The sequence below is a fragment of the Podarcis vaucheri genome (assembly GCF_965113315.1).
Source record: "Podarcis vaucheri genome assembly, chromosome: 9".
In the NCBI taxonomy this organism is placed as follows: Eukaryota; Metazoa; Chordata; class Lepidosauria; order Squamata; family Lacertidae; genus Podarcis; species Podarcis vaucheri.
In genome coordinates, this window is record NC_138767.1 from 32131599 (window position 1) to 32140811 (window position 9213).

General features: G+C 43.2%; 1 long non-coding RNA gene across 1 annotated transcript; it reads right to left on the reverse strand.

Moving 5' to 3' along the window:
* Positions 1–7287: 7287 nt before the first annotated feature.
* LOC309540606 lies at positions 7288–9202 on the reverse strand. Its single transcript, XR_014223381.1, has 2 exons — positions 9062–9202; positions 7288–7838 (listed from the first exon to the last, which is right to left on the reverse strand). It is a non-coding gene; the product is annotated as an uncharacterized lncRNA (long non-coding RNA).
* Between the last annotated feature and the right edge of the window lie 11 nt (positions 9203–9213).

Here is a 9213-nt window from a genome sequence, read left to right on the forward strand (position 1 = left end):
CTTGTTTTTGTGTGTGTGCATTCCTTCCAAATGCCTAGCTTTCGTTTTTTCACTTGTATTTGTTGTGTCACTCATTTTCATTACCAAGTCAAAGCCAAGGTTGCTGCTATTTTCATCTAACAATTGGGCAACTTATAGTGACAAAACCCTGTTGAGTTCATGAATGAGCTGAGATTGGAACCCAGATTTCCATGAGGAAAGGGCAGCACCAGTCACTAGAGAGCATTGGGGAACATGCAGCCCTCCAGATGTCCAAATTTTCTTCAGCCCAAACCAGCATGGCCAATGATCAGAGATAATAGGAGTTGTAGTCCCACAACATCTGGCGGGCCACAGATTCCCTACCCATGCACCAGATTTTAGATTTTTTTTAATTAGTGCAGTCAGAAATGAGGTGCTTTTCCTGACAAGACACACATCCGTCTGTTTTTATGAGGCAGTTTAATATCCACAGCCATCAAGGTAGCAGAGCTCTTGCAAAAGTTCTAATTTTCAAATCTTTAACTCCACCCTAATCCTTTCCAAGTTAATAGAATTGCTCTGGTGTAAATTACAGAAATGTGGAGGAAAGCAAATGGCTATGAATAGATGTAGCTTATGGTACTTACTAGACAGCTTGCTTGCATACGTATTTATAGTACTTCTATCCGGCCTTTTGCCAAATAGCCTTAAGGCGGCTAACAATGTGAAGTAGTAAAATGCAATAAACATAACAACAAGAGATAGCTAACTAAAACAGCAGATAAAACAATAGAGAGGGTAATTAGAAACTCAGATAAAGACAACATAAACAGAAGTGAGAATAAACTATGAGTCATTAAAGGCACAAAGAACATGACAAACTTCATCTGACACTTAAAAGATTACAAAGAAGGTGCCAGGAAGATATGCCTGAGAAGGGAGTTGCCACATGCCTACTGTGGTTGGGCCCCCAAAAGAAGGGCCTTAGAAAAAGATCTGTCTGGTTCATGTGGAAGAAGACCGTCCTTTAGATATAAAGAGCAAAAACAGCACTTTGAATTGAGCCCATAAACAAGCAAAGTGGGAGCCAGTGAAAAATATATTTACTGAAGTGATGTATCCTTAGCAGTTAGCTTCGGTAAATAGTCTAGAGATGGCATTCTGCACCAGTTGAAGCTTCCATGGTGCTTTTCAGAGGCAGCTTTACAAGTGGTGCGGTACAGTATTGTAACCCGGGTGTTACCAGTCTGAGAAGGACAGGCCAGAGAATACCTTAGAGAACATGCCTTGAAGAATTTGAGAAAAAGTTGAAAGCTACTATCACTTAGTCATGCCCAAGAAAACGACATTGATTTGCCCAGCTTGATATGTAACCCTCACAGACCTTGGGGATATACAAAACAACATTTGACCATTAAGTCAATGTGAAATCAAGGCTGGTTAGGTTCCCACTCCTTCACCAAATCAAATGTAAAAAAGCACTCAGGGTTGCCAGCTGAATGGCTGACTTCCACCACCTTGAAATAGAAAATTAAGGAAGAAAAAAATATCTGCTTCTCATTCAACAGATGGTGGGAGTGTGTTAATTCTTATACTACTAGCCAACAAGCTTGCAGGAGAATCCTTTCCCCTGGTATATTCCTTTCACGCTTGCAGAATAAACCTGCGGCGATAACAGATGCTCAGTTGGCAGCACCCTGAAAGCGTGTTTCAGAGAGGACAAAACTACAGTTGTTTCAGTATGCCACATTTCCATATGCCTACTTTCAGAGGAAGCCCAAAAGAGGTCTTGGAAGATGGGGTTTAGGTGATGGCACTCTCATTCCTCCTGGAAATAATGGGTCATTATTTCCTGTTCCATCGTTTAGAAAACCACAAGGTTCTTTGACATGAAAGGTGGTAGAACTGCAGAAGAATCTAGCAGAGTAGAGGTTCTCAAAGTTTCTACCCTCCAGGACACACTTGAGAGGCGTGGAAATTGCTGGAACCCACTAAGTCACAAAATGGCAAGGAAAGGGTGGAGCCAAATACTGTTGGGTAGAGGAGGAGTTTAGCATAAGCAGCAGTTATGGACATCAAATTCTGTTGATAATTAATCCCTCTTTGTAAATTGCTAATTTTGGCAAAGTTTCATAACTAATTTTTCCTCAGGCCAAGAATGGGTATTAGCCCTGACTGTAGTGTGACATGCTCATTTTAGGGACACCTTGCTCATCTAATGGCTCTATCTGGACAGAGTTTTTTATTCTGCATCCCCTATGCCTTTCAAAAGTATTTTTACTCATCTATAATTTCTTTCCCCCTTTTCTTTTCACTCTCAATTTGTACCTTATTTCTCCACACCCAGACTGTCAATTCCTTTAATCTCTCTGTCCTTCCTCCTATAGCAGCTTTACATTATTAACAATTGTATGCACTCACTATTTCCTTTAGCACATCCTTTCCCTTCAGAGGAAGGAAGCACCTGCCTTTGAAAGGGACCGCAGAAATACAGACCAGGAATGTAAAAACCAGACAGCAAGGTTTCTTAAAGAAAAAGTTTTTTATTTGGTCTCCATTGGTCATCCTGACCTTCACCCCTTCACCTTCACCCCTCCCAAATTCACCAACAACCTTTGCTCAGCGTGTGGGGAGTTGCTGGTGCTGGCTTCGGTTCAACCCAAAACTATGGCATGGCCAGAGGGCTGGTTGAGTGTGTGAGGAGGCACTGGGTAGGCTATGGAATGAGGATCAGTTGTGGGCCCTGGTCCACCATTAAAGAATCTGGATGCCCAGATTCCCTTTCCCTCCATCTCCTCTGAAAACGCCCCCCCCCCCAACCTTTGTGAACCTTGGAAAGTATTTCTTACATTTTTTAAAATCTCATGTAAACCATAACAGTTCAACCTTTATAGGACGCTGGAGGAGAGAAGGAACCACAAAATATGAAAGCAGCAGTAATGCGTTGATGCAATAGCATGACCACCATTAAGGGCAAAAGGTCCAGAAATTCTACAGGATGGTTACCATGGCAACACTCCCAAAGCCTACTTGTTTTGCTTGGGAATGAATTGTATATGAGCGTACAAGGTGTTATGTTCAGTGGTTTGTTTTTCATAAGCACTGCTACTCAGTTGTGGCTCTTAAGGGAGGCATAATGTTTGGAACTGAATATGCTGGTAAAATGATTTACAGCCTGCTGCACAGGGATGAGGTTGCAAGGCACATTATATCTATAGTCTTCCCTAGTGAAGCCCTCAGAAAGGCAGCTTTTCTCACAGAATAGGCTGTATTTGTCAAGAGATAAGAACATTTGCTTTTCTATGCAGTTCTAGGGCAGCCTTTAAAGGCACTTTCTCATTAACAGTGTAGATTTTCCTACTTTAGAAGAGGAGAACGCAATTTCATTTGCTTGTGCATTTATAACATTGTATTGGTAACTTTTTAAAAAGTGTATGTATAAGTGTAAATGTTGTTGGCATCTGTATGTCTCGAGAGACAATGGAGTGCACCTCCGGCCGTGAAATCAAACCTCTGTGTTAGCAGTACCAAAGTGACCTTGAGGTGCAAGCCTGGGCAGTGTGTATGGAGGCCCTGGGATGCCAAGACAATAAGACCCCCATCTTGGCCTCACTGATGTGGTTTAAAGGAAAGCAGAGCAATACATTTGGCACCAGCTGGGCTGCAGGAGTTGCCAGAAGATGACATAGAAGGCGCCATCCAACAGTCTTAGGGACTTCACTCCAATTTAGCGTTTTCTTCTCCTGGAAATATTCTTCAAGGCAGCAGAGGTTTAGGATCAGAGTTTTCCTTCTCTTAGATGGGCTACCCTGCCAGGTTAATGAACCCCATCTGTCCCTCACTTCTCTCTGCAGCACAGGCAGAAACTGTCTTTATTGGACCCACTGTTGGTCTCATCTGCTCAATCTGCTGGAGATTGCCGCATGCAAAGGGAAGTTCCTAATTTATCCAGGGTTTGAGACCCATTGTCTACCCTCCCTTGGTTTAGCCAGCCAATCTAAGCCATTCTCAGGGTGTGGCGACTGCTGCACACTGACGGCTTCTAGGAGCCACTGCTGAGAGCTGAATGCAGGGTGGAGACCAAAGGTGGACAAATTATCCCAGATGTGTCTCCCACCAGAGGTACTACCCCTCCTTTAACATCCCATGTACCCCATGTGTAAATACACAATTACAGTGGTGCCCCGGGTTACAGACGCTTCAGGTTACAGACTCTGCTAACCCAGGAATAGGACCTCGGGTTAAGAACTTTGCTTCAGGATGAGAACAGAAATTGCACGGTGGCAGCGGGAGGCCCCATTAGCTAAAGTGGTACCCTCAGGTTAAGAACAGTTTCAGGTTAAGAACGGACTTCCAGAACGAATTAAATTCTTAATCCGAGGTACCACTGTAGTATATATGACCAAGTAATCTGTATTTCCAGGACTGTCCTGGGAAAATCGGGACACTTGGAGGGTATGTGACCAGCCTGCACAGTTCATGGGCAGGAAGTGCCTGATGGAGCTGGGATGAAATTAACTCTGCTTCACAGCTCTCCCACTAAGGAAGTTTGATGGAATGGCTGCCCTAGATAACAGCTGAAGGGGAAGAAGCTTGATGGTGCTGGCCTATGTCTATAGTGAAACAGTGGTATTTCACTATAGACTATAAAAAGAGGGGGTTGGATCAAGGAAACCAATAGGAAGAAAAACTGATACTTCATGACTCCTCCCATTGAGATTAACTAGAAACTCTTAAGCAGGCAGGACCCACTTACCAGTACACTTCCAGTTAGGACTGGAAAGGACATTTGCTAAAATAAGACTTGTGACTAAACATGACAGAAATACCTTTGTCATGGATAAAGAGCATTAAGTGCTGCATTGAACCTCCATTTTCATTCAGTTTCCACCTGATTATGAAGAAGCAATGCCTCAACTGTTGTAAAAAGAGTTCTGGTCTGTGAGCAACCTGGTGCAACAATTATTATCACCAAAAAATGTATCTAGAAACTGACAAATACAGGTTAGATACCCAGCTACCTATGATGGTCCCTAAAGCAATGCTTTTGGGGAAACTATCAGCATCATGTAGCTGCCCCTCCCAACATGACATTTTGTGGTGAGCTTAGCCTCCTTATTCCCTTCCTTCTCATACACATCTATAAATCTGTAAACACTGCATTTTAATTTTATTCAGTGCAACAACACTTAGAGGCCACTTTAGTTCACTGACATATGTATCAGAAAAGGGAAAATAATGATTTAATGATGAAAATCTAGTGACTACTCCTTTAATCGCCTCTTGATTTCAGGCCTGATCATTCAGTATTTGGTTTGCAATGCAGTGCAGGTAACTGCTACAAGATAGTACTGGAAGTAAAACCTGTTCCTTTGATGCAGAGGGCATGTTTTACAGAAATCCCTCTGACACATGCCCTGACTAGTAATCTCTGCTTTGCTAGATCACCAGGTGTGGTAATTTCTTTTCTCTCTCTCTCTCTAGTTTACATTTTTTATTGTTTTCTTCACAATAGATTTCTATGACATAGTTACTTGTGACATACTCTGGATGACACAAGGGCATTTGAGTAATGCAGATTGTTCTGAGACCACATTGGATTCTGGGTCTTCAAGACTCTTCAAGTGCTCTAGAGTGTCACTACCCTAGGCACTCTTTGAGCAGAATAGCAAATTAAAACGGCAGCTCCACTTCCAGGGCCCTCTTTGAGTGTTGCTGCACCACCACTGCCAGGTGCACCACGCTGCCCCCGTGACAAAGGGCGCCTGGGGTGTGCTGATGTCACACACGGCACACCCCATGGCATGCATGTGCTGCTGAGTAGAACTTGGGGGGCAGCCCCTTCACTGAAAATTTGTGGTTGCCTGGGCCCCAACAGCCCCGCATAGATGGCACCTATGACCATTCCCAAGTGAGCCTGAGATGGCCCACCAGCGTAAGAGAGGGCCCAGCAGAGTGCATTTGCCCAGACCTCCAAAAAATGCCGTTATTTTTAGTCAGAGTTGGCAGAGCTGGGCTAGATTGCCCAATAGTCTGACTCAATAGAATGCAGCTTCATTACATTCACATATTGTACTTGTCGGCACTGTGTGAAGGGCAGGTAATTTTTTAAATAAAGTAAATTAAATACATAGTCCATCAGTTGCAAAAGGGAGTAGGGTTTGTGTGTGCATAGAGCAATTACCAGAAACATACTTTTTTGTGATTCTGGCCTGAATAGCTGTAAAAGGGGCAAGAGCTTGTCTGGTCCTGCTGTCAGGAAGAGACCATGTTGTGATTAATCAAGACATGTGAGGGGAACCTTTGGCCCTCCAGATGGTGTTGAACTACAACCCCCATATGTCCCCAATGGCTAGGGATGATGGAAGTTGTGGTTCAGTAACATCTGGAGGGCCAAAGGTTCCCCATACCTGAATTAGGGAAACCATAATAAGCAAATACTTCTGCTGCTATGACAGCAGTGAACCTTGAACATTCCTTATTCTGCATTCCTTTGGCTGCTTACCTAACAGTGTGGAAGATTCTAAAGGGTGTGGAATCAATAGAACAAAACTGCCCTCAACCTCTAAGTGATGTGGGATTCAGGTCTCCTTGATCAGAAGAGTGCTATGCAAAGTCCTGAAGTAATAACATATAGACAAGGAAGGTGATGACTGAAATAAAACTACAGCTGAAATACCTTTCTGGTTTGCCCATTGTAAAGGTTATTTCCCCCCACCTGCAAAGGGAGTCTAGTTCATGAGGCAGTAATACACTGTGTGTGTCAGAATGTTACCACTGTGTGTGTCAGAATGTTACCATGTTTCATGTCACAATGGTATGACATCTTCCCCAAAACACATCACAGAAGTTTTTGATAAGATCTATAAGATTTCTGTGCTGCTAATGTATTGAGGATGGGGGTTGAGTGTGAACAAACAAGACATGAATTGATTGGATAATCGTCTATTGATTTTTATTATTGTCCAATTAATTTTTACTATCAGCCAGGTGTCTTTTTATAACAAAACATTTGTATAGCCTCTTATCATTGGAATTTAGTTTTCATTAATATCTAGCAGTGCTGGTGCATGTAGTGAGTTCAGGTTACATGTATAAATTAACTCATCACTGAGAATCAGAGCATTGTGCTTTTTCTGGAGTGCGAAGATGTTCGTTTTTATTCCGTTCTTAAAATACATTGTTGGCCCTTTTTAAAAAAAGTGATTTTATTGTAAATATGCAGCAAAATACATAACAATAAAAAGCAGTAATAAAAACGTATTTCCCCTTCCCCCTTTCTTGTATTACCTTTTTATTGAAATACAGATACTTCCTTCCATTGCCTTGCAACATATCTATGCTGTTTAATAATGGGAAAACCCTTTCATGTCTTCAGATTTACAACAAGAAGAATAATAGTTAACACCCACATGAAATAAGATCTGCTTAGCTATGTCAATCTGTGTAATTACAGAAAATGATAAGTTAATAAGCAATCATGGTTTAATTAAATAATGACTCATTGAGCTTCAAATCCTCAAGTTGTCCTGTTGAAATTTCCAGGACTACTCTGGGGTGGAGACTTACAATCATAGGGTGTGACCACATTCCCATTTACTGTGGCTCCAGTGCACTCCCAACACTGGATTTTTAAGCTGGGTTCACATGATGTTGGATCCAATCCATCTGTATCCTGTAGCTTTTGGAGAAATGCTCCTATTTCATACGCGTTTTCCTCAAACAAGCTTCAGTGTGATTTGAAAATGGAAGCCACAATTGGTGTGAACAGTTCAGGATACGTGCACACAAATAATGGCACATGCTCAAACGAAAGCTTCACTGGCGGGTGTTCAGAGCAGGAAAAGCAATAATTGGGTGAAGACACACCCAGCCGGCTGTGGTGTGAACAGAAGAAGAAGGAAGTAAATTGGAAACGCAGCAGTAGGAAATAACCTCATACTGTTTCAAGCAGAACTGAATATAAAAAAGAAGTCCAGGAAGCTGGATTAGATACAAGGGCAATAGTGGAGCAGCATCCCACCCAACCTAACAAACCAACCTCCACTGTCATCCCCTGACAAGGGAGAGTGGGGGGGGGGGAACCAGCTCCCCCCCATCCACAAAAAATATTGAAAAGCATTGAAAGTACAGTGGTACCTCGGGTTAAGTACTTAATTCATTCTGGAGTTCCATACTTAACCTGAAATTGTTCTTAACCTGAAGCACCACTTTAGCTAATGGAGCCTCCCACTGCTGCTGCGCCGCCGAAGCACGATTTCTGTTCTCATCCTGAAGCAAAGTTCTTAACTTGAAGCACTATTTCTGGGTTAGCAGAGTCTGTAACTTGAAGCGTATGTAACCTGAAGCGTATGTAACCTGAAGCATATGTAACCCAAGGTACCACTGTATTCAATTAACTGAGGTTCTACCCCCCAACCAAAGCCTGCCCCCCCATAATGTCCTATTTTGGGGGGTATATTTACCCATGATTTCTCAAAAAGCTCAACAACCTTGGTATCCTAGCTATGCCCATGGTCTCTGAAGTGAACTGTTTTCACTAGAAACCTCATCTGTGCCACTCCATAAATGTTTCTGGTCAGAGTAAATTGTAGGCCAAAGGCTTCACACCATAATGTATACTTTGCATAGCAACTGCCACCTCCACCCCGTCGTCCCACTAACAACCATGTTTTCCCAAGATGCAAAACTTTATTACTATTGTATAAGTAATATATATATTGGACAACAGGAACACTTAATATTTGTTTGCTTATGCAATACGATTGAGTTGTAGTGTTTCTCTTAATTTTTCCCCCTTTTACTATTATTTGCTCATCAGGCGCCTGGGAGCCCTATTTCAATAATTAACCAATCTCTCTCTGTGGATTTTCAATTCGTTGCTTAATTTATTTCTGCATAACAATATCTAGGCTGCTGGGCCGGCCTCTGTCATGTTAGGCCACTCCCAGAAATACTTTTTCCAAAGTCACATGTTCCTGCCGCGCGACCAAACCACCTTAGCGGCAGCAGCAGTACTGACATCTGGCCGCAAGATGGCGACCGAGGCCACCGGGCCCCCCCCCTCCCCGCGCGCGCTCTCTCTCTCTCCGCTGCTCACCTTGCCCCCTTTCCAGATCTTTCTCGAACTCGGGGAGGCTTGCCGGAGAGCCTGTGCGGAAAGAGCCGAATGCCGCAGCCGGCGTTTCGCGGCGTCCCCGCTTGGCGGCCTCTGGCGCGCGTGGGCGCGCGTGCGCAGAGGCGAGGAAGTGC